The following is a 14,332-nucleotide window of genomic DNA, read 5'->3' as shown; positions in this document are numbered from 1 at the left end:
GAACTGGAGCACTGCCGTACCATAAAGATAGTTTTGAAGGCTCCCATTGTGCAAATACTCAAAGCAAATCGCTCTATCTGTATCCTCATAAGTAACTACTTGTCCATTGAAGTCTGTTGTTTGTGTACTATTGGTTTCATAGCAATAGCCAATAAACCGGGCAAGATTTGGATGCTTGAGCGTGCTAAGCTTACGCAACTTTTTCTCGATCAGGTAATCCTTAACGTCTAGCATGTCATACATCATCTTCACAGCAATCCCTTCTCCGTTTTCAGTCTCTCCCTATTCAAGATCTATAATCAGTACTGAATACAGCTTGATTTTCAGTTACTACCGATAAGATTTATCAACAAAAAATGGTTTGTATACAAAAAAGCATGCCTGTGATCTTACCCTATAAACCTGTCCTAACCTGCCCTCACCAAGTTTTCGCTCCTCAGAGAAATTATCAGTAATTTCTCGTAATTTTTGAACCGTTAGACCCGTTGGCTCCATATTGTATTTTGTAACCGGCCGTTGTCGTTGCTATTGTTTCTGCTGATACAAAATCCCTTCTGCATGCATAAGCAAATTCCCTTGGAGAGGCAAGAGTAAAATCCTACATTATACCTCCAGCTGCCTGCTCTAGTCCTTGTCCTCTGAGACTAGCTGGTGTGAGTGACTGTTCAAATTAAGCTCCTGCAACCATACATGCACATTTCTAAGAACAACAATAGGTACAAACATATATAGAACAAACTGTTAGGGCCGCAGGATGCAGCTGGGTGGATGTCTACTTTTTGTTAGCATGCAGCAGAGTGTAAACTGCAGCAAAGCGATGACGAAATCGGCGTAAAGAAAGCAAGGATGGAACCTAGAAGGGAAGCAAACATTGCAGAAGCACGTACGTACCCAGCAGTATATGGCCGCCGCCGGAAGCTAGAAGCGAAGGCCTGCCCTGCAAGGCTCGATCTTACACCTACACGGGAGGCCAGATGGATGGACCGAGAGCTGAATATATCAGAGATTGGTCAATGCCAGCCGTGGTGATGATGGCATGGCATATGTATGTATAAAATGCAGTACCGGAAACTAATTATAAACGGCTCGTCGCTCGGAAGTTGCTTCAACTACCAAATACACCATAATATAACATCGAGTGGAGATGCGCAAGACGAGCAACCATGCCTGTGAAGAACTGTGATAGGGGCAGCCTGCTGGTCAATGCCAGCAGGGCCGACAGTGTAACATATCAAAGGCAAAATAAAATAAAGAAAGAGATATGCATTGTGCCATCGGATTTAAATTCTCGAATCCATCTCAGTCCGACTTTGATCAAGTCCAGATTAAAATTCTCGATTCCATGTCAGTCTGACTTTGATCAAGTCCATATGCTTCCTCGTTGTACCTTCTCAAAAAAAAAGAAAGACTGCAGCTAGGACAAAAAGAAATGTATTTAGAGCATCCGCAGCCATGTCACTACTAAATTAAATATCACCTCTTGTCTACCACTTCTCTTTCCAGCCATCTCTCACTTGCAAGTGGTCCCACAAGCCAGCTCAACCACTTGCCCCAGTTCTTAATATTTTTTTGCCTGGCATCGGCCAACACAATAGCTAGAATGAGCAACAAACCGTTGAAATGTGGCCTATTTTAGGCCCATTCATGAACATCCAAAACAAGAGAGTGCATGGGTGTGCAGTCTCTCCTTGCTAGTGCAGATTTTTTAATAGTATTATTTTATTGAAAAATTATAAAAATAACAGTTGAATACTCGAAATTGCAAGAATAGTTACCCGTCGACACACGGAGTACCGATCAGTGGCCTATCAGCACTATGTGTGCTTACTTCCTATGTGTCACTAGGCCCGATGACCTATCAGTCTCGGTGTACCGACAAGTCATTAGCTTAGAGAAACGGGGGTGCCACAGAGGCTTTTGGCGCATCGAGGAGACCGGTTGGCACACGGAGTGCCGACAGGTATCACGTCATGACATGTCATCACTCCGCGTGCCTATAGGTGCCAGCTCAGACCTGTCAGCACACAGAGTGTCGACAAGCCTATAATACTTAGATGATCGTCGACCAGTTTAGCTTCTTCCCGAACGGTCCGTTTGGCCGACCAAGAGCAGAGAGGGGGCACGGAGTGAGAGAGGGCGGTAGAGAGAGAGGGCAGTGGAGAAGAGAGAGAGGGAGGGGGCGAGCTCCGGTGGAGCGGAGGAGTTGGAGCGGCTGATGGCGACACGCGGAGGAGTTCGAGCGGCGGTCGGCAACGCGTAGAGGAAGAACCGGCCGATATATATGTTTTCTCTTATATATTTAGATTAGAATAGGAATGGTTGTAGGTAGAATAGGAAAAATCTAGGTAGATTTTTAGATAAATTTGGGTAGAATAAAATTACATTAGAGACATAGTTTTGTAGAATAATAGATAGAAAATTTAGATTATGATTTGCACGGTATATTTAGATTTGGATATTTAGAGTGTTTAGAAAATTTCTTGTAGAATTTCCACGGTATATTTCGATTAGGATAGTCAAGAGTGTTTAGAATTTTTAGAGTATGATTTTTGTGGTATAAATGGAAAATTTAGAGCAGGATTTCCGTGGTATAAATATAAAATTTAGAGTAGGAAATAGTTTAAGTCTATTATTTAGGAAATTTTGATATATGTCAAATATGATTTTTGATTAGATTTGAGGCATATTTAGAGTATGTCAAATAAGGATATGAAATTTAGAATAGATTAGGTATGGTTCGGAAATTAGCTATAGGTAGAAAATATAGTATAATTAGTTAGGAAATGTAGTAGTCTAGATTTGAAAATTTGATATTATTACATGTACATATTTTTCATCGATGTAGGAATTGTTCATTTGAATTGTTGAGGATTTTCGCAGTATTGTATTTAAAATGGAAGAGGGAAAATGTGATTCATTTAGAATTTAGAGTAGAAAAATTTAGATACGTGTACAATAGATAATTTAGCATAGAGCATACATAGTTCAGAATTTTTCAATAGTTAGATGATCTAGATTAGTTTGAAGTCGAATTGTTATGAATATGTAGTAAAAATATTTTATAATTGTAGGATATTTAGAATAGAAATGGAGCAATTGTTTTGGCAGGAATACATTTAGAATGGTATAGTGTGAATAGAAAGGGTATGTTAGTTGTGATATTTGATGGTTACGTAGAATACAAGTGTTGAGGTTGAATATATTTTGTGGTCGTAGCTGTTGTATGTTGATTATAATTATTTAATTTGACAGAGTATAGTATGGTTGTTGCATCAGGGATGTCAACCTTAGTAGGGTTCAGGGTCTTTTACGGTCCTGGATTTGTTATGCATTGTGACAGTGGAGTGAATTTGAGTAATTTCCAGTATGTGGACACATAATTGCATAGTCCAGGAGAGTTGCAGTGGGCCAAGTGTTCGGTTGGCTGTATAATCTGCTGCAACTTAGTCTGGCACATCAGCAGTTGATGGTGAAGGTTCTGATTCCTAGACGTTGAGAAACCGGCTAGCAGTGGGAGCTCTGGGAGCTTACATGTTCGAAACAATGACATCAATTTGTGTCACTGGGGTTGAGACGGGGTTTCTCCCACTGCATGCTTGTAGAAGAGAGCGAACTTAGTTCAATAGAGGCCGGGCCTAGCACCGTAGAAGCTGTAGATGAAAATGTTTTCCATGAGGAGGTGCATGAGAGTATGGTTCCGGAGGTACCCCTATGAACTAGTGCACCAGTTGAGATACAGACAACAAGAGAAGAACGTAACGACGGGAAAGATAATCAGGGCGCGATGCATGTTGATCAGAGAGAGTAGGACGAGGCACTTGTGGACCAGATGGAGGCAGATGACGACAAGTTTCACACATTTATAGACTCAGGTACAGAAATCACAAAGGAATGGTCAAATTTTGCATGACAGAAGTTGACGGTGAGCGATGGATATGAGTCGGCATGGGAGTATGATTCCATTATGGTGACCAAAGGCCAAATGTTTCATGACAAGATCCATTTGCTGCATGCAGTGAAGAGATGGTGTTTCTCGGAGCATAGGGAGTTCAAGGTGGTAATTTCCAATCCTCGGACATACTACGTGAAATGTTTAGGTGAAGGTTGCACGTGGAGAGTCTATGGATTCTTGCCGATGTGTGACACTGTATGGGTAGCGACCAATTGTTGATCCGCATACTTGGAACTTGAGGCGACCTCTGTGCCCACATAGGAAAATGACCGCTGATTATATTGCAAAGGAGATGTACCCTGAGATTGTGAACAAGACTAGTATGTCCCTATTTGAAATTATGAATGCTATCGACAACAAATTTGGGTATGAAATTTTGTACAATATGACATAGAGAGCGAAACAGAAGGTGTTAGAGATGAGGTTTGGAACATATAAGGACTCATAAAACAACATACCTTCATTGCTAGAGGTTATTCAGGGGAGGAACCCGGACACCTGCATTGCTACTCATGATTTCATCAATCAGCATGGAGATCGAGTCCTTCAGTGGACGTTCTGGTCGTTTGATTGTATGATCGAGGCATTCTGACATTATCGGCTAGTGCTGTGTGTGGATGGAACATTCCTCATAGGCAAATATAGGGGGTAGATACTCATAGCTATCGGGGTAGATGGTGAGAATCAGGTTGTTCCTTTGGCTTTTGCATTCATTGAACGCGAGTCTACGGATAGTTGGATGTGGTTCTTGTAGTGGGTAAAGAGAGGTGTTGTTGATAACAGGCCTAACGTGTGTGTCTTTTATGATCGCCATGCAGGCTTGTTGAACGCTATCGATACATTGTAGAGTGGTGCGGGTGGGGTATTGTCATGGCCAAATTTGCATAGTCGTTGGTGCATGCAACATCTCAAAGGAAACTTCTCTAAACAATTCAGGCAAGAGGTTGATGGATCTTTTTAAGAAGTTATGCAAACAGAACCAAAGGAGGAAATTTGATGCTCTGTGGGAAGAGTTGGATAAACTAACTGGTAAGCGCATGGACGAAGTTTTGAAGAAGGAAGGGTGGAAGGAGGGTTAAGTGTTTCTCCGACTAGATTAGACATGAACCATTAGAGAAATGAGCACTTATTGCGGACACTGATGGTTCACGTTATGGGATTATGATAACTAACCTCGCCGAGGTTGACAATTGGGTAATGAAGGGGAATATGTCACTGCCATTTATAGCAATTGTGGAGGGAGTCACTTGTTGGACACAACGGTATCTCTGAGAGCGTTACAGTAAGGTCGTGTTACATATGGGGAACCCGCAAAGGGTGTACACGGAGAAGATAACGCCCGTGGCTATGGCGACACCCCTTGATTGTGCCATTACACAGTACTTGGACATGTTTATGTTATTTCTATTATGTGGTTGTTATGTCATGTAGGATGTTTATGTGGTACTAGCATTGTCCAGGTTTTATTACCTGTGTTCTCGTTCCATCCCAAAGAGTAGCAGCGTGCAATCTTATCCGCTTTCCAAATCATAACTCTTCACATTACGAACCCTACTACTATTACACGTCCACACAAAATACAACGTTACACGATAAGGTACAATTTATTCAATTACAGACAACACGACCTAAGGAAATAGTACATAAAGATAAGGCAGTATATTAGGATACATTACGTCTAGTCATACTGACTAAGAATGAATTGCGAAGACTATCCCGACTCCCAACATCCTCCTTGACCATAGTGCGCTGGGGGTTGTGGAGGAGGAGGAGGAAACTTTTGGTGACTCCTAGGTACATATACAAAATTAAATCCTCGCTCGATCGTTAGAACACATCCATATTACTTCCAGTTGTTCCTCCAACCTAGCATGCGAGGCGGGATATAGCGTCTTCTAACGTTGCTGGCTCTCTCTTGGCGCAATTATTCCTGTAGTTCCTCGATAATGACATGTAGGTGACAGATGTATTCTTGAATGTGTGATTTTATCCGTGGGTCAATCCAGTACTAGAACCCACAATCATCAGTCTGGAAAAGGTGATTGATGTGATAAGTAAATGGTGTTGACAAAATAGGAAAGAAAGTGAGTATTGTTTGTTAGTACTCTACAATGTGGACAACAGAAGAATAGACAGCTTACGTCACTGAAATGCTCATAAACTTGGACTACAGCTTCATCTCCATGCCGACATGGCAGCCAAAATGAGCAAGGAAGAGCATTATGGTTTCCGTAGTAATCTCTATCATATACGTCTAAATGGGGGTGTGGAGGCGGTGGATTGATGGGGCCATCGAGAGGATGAGGATACGTCATTGTATCAATTCAATTCGAGGTCAGGAGATGTGTGAGTAGAGAATCAATAGAGTTTTGTTTATATACAACAAGTCTCGTCGGTAGTGGATAAGTATGGCAGCATTGAAAAGCCTATTGCCTAGACTGAACCGGCCTATTAGGGGTAGCACTAAATAGTCTATTCGCTAGACTACACCGACCTATTAGGGGTAGCACTGAAAAGTCTATTCACTAAACTGCACTGGCCGAGATTTGTCATCCTACCAATACATTTTTTCTAAGACCAATGCTTTTATAGAATTCTCTGCCATCCATGCAAATGGAACAATAACTCCTTCTGAACTTTTGCATAATGAAATGACCACACCAAGCAACAGTTTTCATAGGGAATCTCTGCTAAGAATCAATGCCACAACTTTTCCCGCTTTCACAGGGAATCTGTGCTCATTTGTCCTTATGTACAATACTCCCATTCTCCAGTCTCCAGTCATGAACATGCACTCAGTCCATGTATCAACCCCCAGCCACCATAAATAATCCCGCCCTCAACCATGGATAGACCACTCATTCATCATCTCTCTCAATTGCAATGTCTTCCACAGCTCCACCAAGCCAATCCAAGAAACATTATGGGATTTTCATCCCCTAGGAGGTTGAAGCGCTGATGTGCTTCTGTGGCGACCCTTATAGGCTTCACAAGACCCATGACATATCCTACACCTATAATAGATGCTTCTTCATGTGTGACAACTACCAGTATGACCTGTCTCGACACAGACCGTATGAGCACTCACTGGTATTACAACATTCATCACTCATGTGACACTTTCCATACGATTTCATGCACTATCTTACTAATTTTCCCTCTTGTTTCATTTGTCCAGTCTCCTTCACCTATCTGTGACTTCATGGAATGACTGGATATTGAGCAAAATGAGCACTAGAAGCGGTGGGTCGACATGGAGATGCGATGGAGGAGTGAAGCTTACAAACACCGGGAGTATGAGCAACAGTAGGAGGAACTACGGCTGAAGCATTAGGAGGAGGAGCTCATGAGGAAAGCAGCAAAGGAGTGTGTCGCGGCTGAAGCACATGAAGTAGAGAGGGAAAGGAAGCGGGAGAGGGCCCGTCGCACTAAGGGGGAGGGCCCCGATGCCCTGCGAAAGGGCAAATATCCTAGATACACTTAGTAGAGAGTATATATTATAACTCGATCTATTTTCATTCCCTAAAGCATGTTAAGTTTAGCAGTGGCATGCTATTAGGTTAGTCTATAGGTATACCGTATATGCCAACGTTTGTTGTCATCATCTCTTTATGGTTAGGGTCCATTGGCACAGCAATGATAAACCCCATGTCCCATGTAATGTTTATCAGTGTATGTAAACTCTGTGTCGAGTTATATGATAATTGTGCTTCAAAACTAATATTGTTTGAAAAATAAGATTTTGTATCCTCCCAACGTTACTTCATAAAACAATTACTCACATAATTTGACATCAACTAAATAAAAAAATATCGACAAAATTACATCGAACCAAAATTAAGAAAAAAAATAAACCACTTTGTGCTGTCGTTTGGACAACTATTTCCATAACAAACATTTTAGACCGTTCAACATTTGCGCGCCTCATTTCCTTAGCCTCCATGTAGCCGTAGTTGATATTTTCGAAAGAGTTTGAATTCTTCTATAGGACGTTGCGCAGATGTACATTGAGCATTGGTTGTGCCATACATGGTAATAAGTCTATTTTACTCCCTTGAACTATCACGTTTGTCTGGATAACCCCTGAACTTTTAAACCGTCTATTTTACTCCCCCGAACTATCAATACCGTCCATTTTATCGTCCGGAGTGTTTTTTATCAGAGGTTTTGATAACGTGGTGGCAGTTACGCAACGTGGCAGTCCTAGTCAGCATGTCCAGTCAGTGTGCTGACATCAGTGTTGTGCAGTAATTCGATTTTTCTTTAGGAAAATAATTCATGAAAATAGATTATTCAGAAAAAATAGGTTTTATGTTTAGAAAAAAATCCAAAAAATATAAAATGATTTAGATAAATGTTTTAATATGTTTTTAGCTCTTTTTTATTTCTATAAATATTATTTAATATTTTTCTAGTGTAAACATTATTTCAAAACTGTTAGAATAAATGTTTTAATTTGGAAAATAGTTTTAGAAAATATAGATTAATTTTGATAAAGTTTTAAAATAAATGCTTTTAATATGTTTGGTTGCATATAAAATTAGTTTTAATTCTAGAAAGATTAGGTTTAAATCCAGAAAAATAGTTTTCGTCGTTTTTAATCGTAGTTTCGTGTCGTTTCTAGCTGTTTAAAATTCGTTTAGCAATAGTTTTGTGCATAATTTGGGCATATTTGAGCACATTTGAGCACATTTTTGGTACATTTTGGGCACATTTGAGCATATTTTGGGCACATTTACCACATTTTGATCCATTTGGGCACATTTTGATCACATTTGGTCATATTTTGGTCATATTTGGGCACATTTTTAGCACATTTGGACATATTTTGGCACATTTGGGTATATTTTGGACACATTTAGCCATATTTTGGACAGATTTGAGCATATTTGGGTACATTTTGGCATATTTGGGCACATTTGGCCATATTTTATCCAAATGTGCCCAAAATATGCTCAAAATGTGCCCAAATATGCTCAAAATATGCCCAAATGTACCCAAATATGGCTAAAATATGTCCAAATGTGACCAAATATGCCCAAAATATTCCCAAATTTAGCAAAAATGTATAAAAAAATGTGCTCAAAATTTGTTTAAAATGGGCCCAAATGTGCCCAAAATGTGGATAAAATGTGACCAAATGTGTCCAAATGTGCCAAAATGTGCTCAACATGTGCTCAAATGTGCCCAAAATATGTCCAAAAAGTACGGCTAAACTAATTTTAAACGACTAGAAATGACAGGAAAACTACGGCTAAAAATGACGAAAACTATTTTTCTGGAATTAAACCTAATTTTCTAGAATTAAAATTAATTTTATATACAACAAAACATATTAAAAGCATTTATTTTATAAAATAAAATATTTTTAAACTTTATCAGAATTAATCTGTATTTTATAAAACTATTTTCCAAATTAAAACATTTATTCTAACATTTTTGGAATAATTTTTACACTAGAAAAATATTAAATAATATTTATAGAAATAAAAACATAAATAAAAACATATTAAAATATTTATCTAAATCATTTTATATTTTTTGGATTTTTTTCTAAACATAAAACCTATTTTTCGGAATAATCTATTTTCATGAATTATTTCTCTAAAGAAAAATCGAATTACGACACAACGATGATATCAGCATGCTGACTGGACTGTCACGTGGCGAAACGACCACTACGTTATCAAAACCACCGAGAAAAACAACTCCGTGGGTAAAATGGATGATATTGATAATTCGAGGGAGTAAAATGGACGGTTTAAAAGTTCAGGGGTTATCCGGACAAACGTGATAATTCGAGGGAGTAAAATTGACTTATTAATGGGAAACAAAAAAGGAGATGTTACTTGCATGTCGGTAAACGGTGTGCCGACAGGCCTGTCGGCATTTCAAGTACCGATAGGCGTATCGGCAAACGGTACGCCGATAGGCCTGTCGCTCACAAGTAGCGCGACACCTATGTCGGTGTCTACCCGGGGGCCTGTTGGCACTTAGAGTACTGACAGGCCTTTTCGGCACAACATGCACGCCGATAGGCCCCTAGACCCACTGTCACGTAGGCTGTCGATATGCGGAGTACTGACGTATCCCTTGTCGGTACTCCATGTGATAGGTGCCTATTTTTGTAATTTTATGAATTTAGTTATTATTTTAGTAATTTTTTAATAAAATAATATTATTAAAAAAGTTTGCTAGTGCAAGGATGGGATACACACCAAGATATAATGTGGAGCCCTATCTCATCTTTAAAACAAAGAAATAAGGGAAGAGAAAGTGGGTCGTGGCTGTAAACAATCGCACACGTGCACGTGTATTTGTGTTTCTATCCGTGAAAATTCGCACGGCTGTGGCGTGGAAAATAGCCAAGTCAGCATAATATTTTATGCCACTCATGCATATATCTCCCTCTCCATTTGAAACAGCCAGTAGCTGATTAATCATAGCTAATGCCATAATCCATGTTAATTGGCAAGCCATTGTGACTAGGGATAACAATCGGGTATGACGAGCACTGGTAGTGCTCTTCCATATCCGTGCATGCTAGTTTTAGCTCATTTGTGGGCATACCCATGAACCTACAGACAAAGAGTCGAGAACAAATCCGTTGTCCCGTCATCAGTCTTTGAGCCAGAATCACAGCACTATAACAAACAACTCACAACACAATTAACGAGCAAAATGACTTAATGGTACATACAGTACATCTAGGAACAAATGCGATGGGCACTACCACAAATAGAAAGGTTTTCCACATCACCTAAAATCACCATATGCTTCCATCTATTTTTAGTCTATTACAAAAAAGGACGTTCTAAATGGTTGAACAAACAACGAAATATAAGAGGTCATATGGTACTTGCTACTTGAACAAACAACAAATTTTTAGCATGCAGAAGTTAAATTTTAGTTGCTACTGCTTGTTGTTGATCCCTACACTGCACTAGTTGAACAAACAACCAAATATAATTTGTTGCATTACACAGCATATCTAGGGGAGCAAACAGCAACAGAATGAAGATACCTGAGCAATGGGGAGCTGGAGCTAGCTGGCAGGTAGCTGGGCACCTGGGTGGCGGCGGGGATATCAGGAGATGGCAGCAAGCAGGATTCGAGAGAGAGGCCATGGATCAGGGGAGTAGGACCTGGGGGTTGGGGTGGCGGTGGGGATTAGGCCGAATGGGCAATTAGATACTCAAGTGAAGTCTGCGATCAAAGTGTTTTTTTAGTGTCTACCTACAACGGAGTTAGAAGGATCCTACAGTGCAATTCCTCATTTTCTGTCATATTTTTGTGAATACCATTGAGAAAGAATAATTAATCCAACAATATTTTCTTCTTTTGAGTACTTTCGATGGACGACTCTGATGATATAGCAATCCTCGATGCAACTGGATCTGTGAAGGTTGGCAGTGGTGAAGCTATTGGATCCTCTGGTAGAAAGAAAATGAATCCTAGATCAGAGATATGGAACCACTTCACACGACTTACAAATGACAAGGACAAGGCTAAGTGCAACTGCTGCCCTCAGGGGCTTAATTGTTATTTGCAAAGGAACGATACCTCTTCACTCAATGCTCATAGAAGAATTTGCAAGAAGCATCCTGATAGGGACAAGAATCAAACTCAACTAAGCTACCAGCATAGTGCATATAGCAATAGTTGTGTAGTTCCTTGGCAATACAATGCCGAATATGTTCCTCTAGCATTTACTCACATGATAATCATAGATGAGCATCCCTTTATTTTCCCATAAAAAAAAGGTTTTAGGGCCTTTATATAGGAAGCTTGTCCTCGGTTCAAACCTCCATCTAAGAAGACTATGGGTAGGCATATTCTACACCTATATGAATAAGAGAAAGCAAAGCTAATCCAATATTTTAAGACTTCTCGTTAAACTATTAGCCTCACAACTGACACATGGACTGTTTTTTTTTCGAACACGTAGGAGATCTGCGCATCATTTCATTAATAGAAGGAGAGGTGGAGAGTAAAGGAGTAAACAATCCCAACCCCCCTCCACCAAGGAGTTACAAACACACGCAAAATAGAAAAAACCAAACCCCGACCACCCTAAGGCGCTAGAATCATTGCCATAGCCAACAAATCTTGAAGATTAGAGGCTCCCGCCATACACCAAAGAGCACCCTCAGCAGCCACCGCATGAAGAACATCAGACACGCTAGGGGTAGCCCCATTGAAAACACAATTGTTCCTATGTTTCCAAATTTCCCATGCGACCAATATAATTAACGAATTGAGCCCCTTCTTCTCCTTTTTTGGCAACCCTCTCACTAACCTTGACCACCACGCCGAGAAAGTAGGTGTATCTTGGTTTGGTGACAAAGAGAAGAAGCCCACTCTTTGGAGGATCAAAGTCCAAACTTGCCGGTTGAATACACAAGTGACCAAAATATGATTTATCGTCTCTTCAGCTTGGTCACAAAGAGGACACGCAGCTGGGTGAGGTAATCCACGCCTTGCAAGTCGGTCCGCTGTCCAACAGCGGCTATAAGCAGCCAACCACATAAAAAATTTGCACTTCAGCGGGGCCCAACTCTTCCAAATTCTTCTCCAAGGAGCAAACCTCACAGTTCCAACGAAGAAGGCTTCATAAGCAGATTTGGTAGTATACACCCCTGATTTAGAATACTTCCAACGGTGCTTATCGGCTATGCCCTCTTGCAAGACAACACTCTCCACCAAGTCCCAAATCCGAAGATATTCTATAATGACCTGCACAGACAAAGGTCCTTTAATATCTGTGATCCATTTTTGGTTGTCTAAAGCTTGGGCCACTGTACACTTCTTGACCACCTTCCTAGGAATCATGTTATGTAAGTTGGGGGCCAACTCTAAAATAGTTTTTCCGTCCAACCATCTATCCATCCAAAACAATGTAGTTTGCCCATTCCCAACTTGCGAATCCACAGCCATACTGAACATTTCACAAGACATACGAGTGACCTGAACGGGTAAACCTTGCCAACCACGATCACTATCCATTTTTTGTAGCCAAAGCCATCGGATCCTGAGAGCCCAACTCATAAAATCCAGATTTAGAACACCAAGACCACCATAAGCAATGGGTCGGCAAACCTTGTTCCAAGCAACCAAACAATTACCACCATTGGTCTTTTCCTGTCCTGCCCACAGAAAACCCCTCCTTCTTTTGTCAATTGCTTTTGTCACCCATTTCGGAAGATCCATTGCAATCATGAGGTAGATCGGGATGGCCGAGAGCACTGCCTTTACTAAGATTAGACGACCGGCTCTGTTCATAAGAGAGGTCTTCCACATTGGGAGATCATCCGCCACCTTGTCAATAAGGGCTAGAAAGTCTGTTTTAGTTGGCTTTGTCACCTTCAACGGGAGCCCTAGGTAGCAGCAAGGGAACTCCTTCACCTCACAAGGCAAAGAGCTAGTGATCACCTCCAAATCTTCCTCATTGCATCTAATAGGAATGACTGAGCTTTTCTGCATATTAGTAACCAGCCCCGAAGCATGACCGAAGATATCCAAAATTTGCTTGATAACAGAGAGGTCATCAACTGCTGGTCTAGAGAATAAAACCACATCATCTGCATAAAAAGAGCATCGTTGTTGTGTCTGTCGCGCAGCAAGCGGTTGCAACCATCCTCCTTGAGTTGCCCGATCCACCAATGAGTTTAGGACATCCATGACCAAAATAAATAGCATAGGGGACAAAGGGTCACCCTGACGCAGTCCTTTGTGGTGAGAAATCACATCTCCTGGCACCCCATTGAGTAAAATCCGAGTGGATGAAGTGGATAGTAATAAGCATAGAAGATTGCACCACACTCGACCAAAACCCAAATGTTGCATCACTTCTAAAAGGAAAGGCCAAGATACCGAATCAAAGGCTTTCGATATGTCCAATTTCATCAACACATGTGGCTCTTTTTTGGCATGTAGACACTTAGCCAATTGCTGCACAAGAAAGAAATTGTCATGGATGCATCTCCCTTTGATGAAAGCACTCTGGTTGATGGAGACCATAGAAGGTAACCGCGGAGCAAGGCGATTAGCAAGGATTTTGGTGACCAATTTTGCAAAGCTGTGAATGAGACTTATGGGGCGAAAATCCTTGACCTGACAGGCGTCGACCTTCTTAGGTAGGAGTGTTATAAAAGCTGAATTCAGCAATCTGAATTTCGAAACATGCCCCTGCTGAACCGCCGCAAGAGCAACTAAGATATCCCCCTTGATAATCGCCCAACAACTCTTGTAGAAACGACCGGTAAAACCATCCGGCCCAGGAGCCTTGTCCGAAGGTAAACTCTTGACAGTAGTCCACACTTCTTCCTCAGAGAAAGGATCATCAAGAGCCATAAGATCAAACCGACGATCGTGAAACTC

Source organism: Phragmites australis, chromosome 23 (genome assembly GCF_958298935.1).
Source record: "Phragmites australis chromosome 23, lpPhrAust1.1, whole genome shotgun sequence".
Lineage (NCBI taxonomy): Eukaryota > Viridiplantae > Streptophyta > Magnoliopsida > Poales > Poaceae > Phragmites > Phragmites australis.
This window is presented reverse-complemented; position numbering follows the sequence as displayed.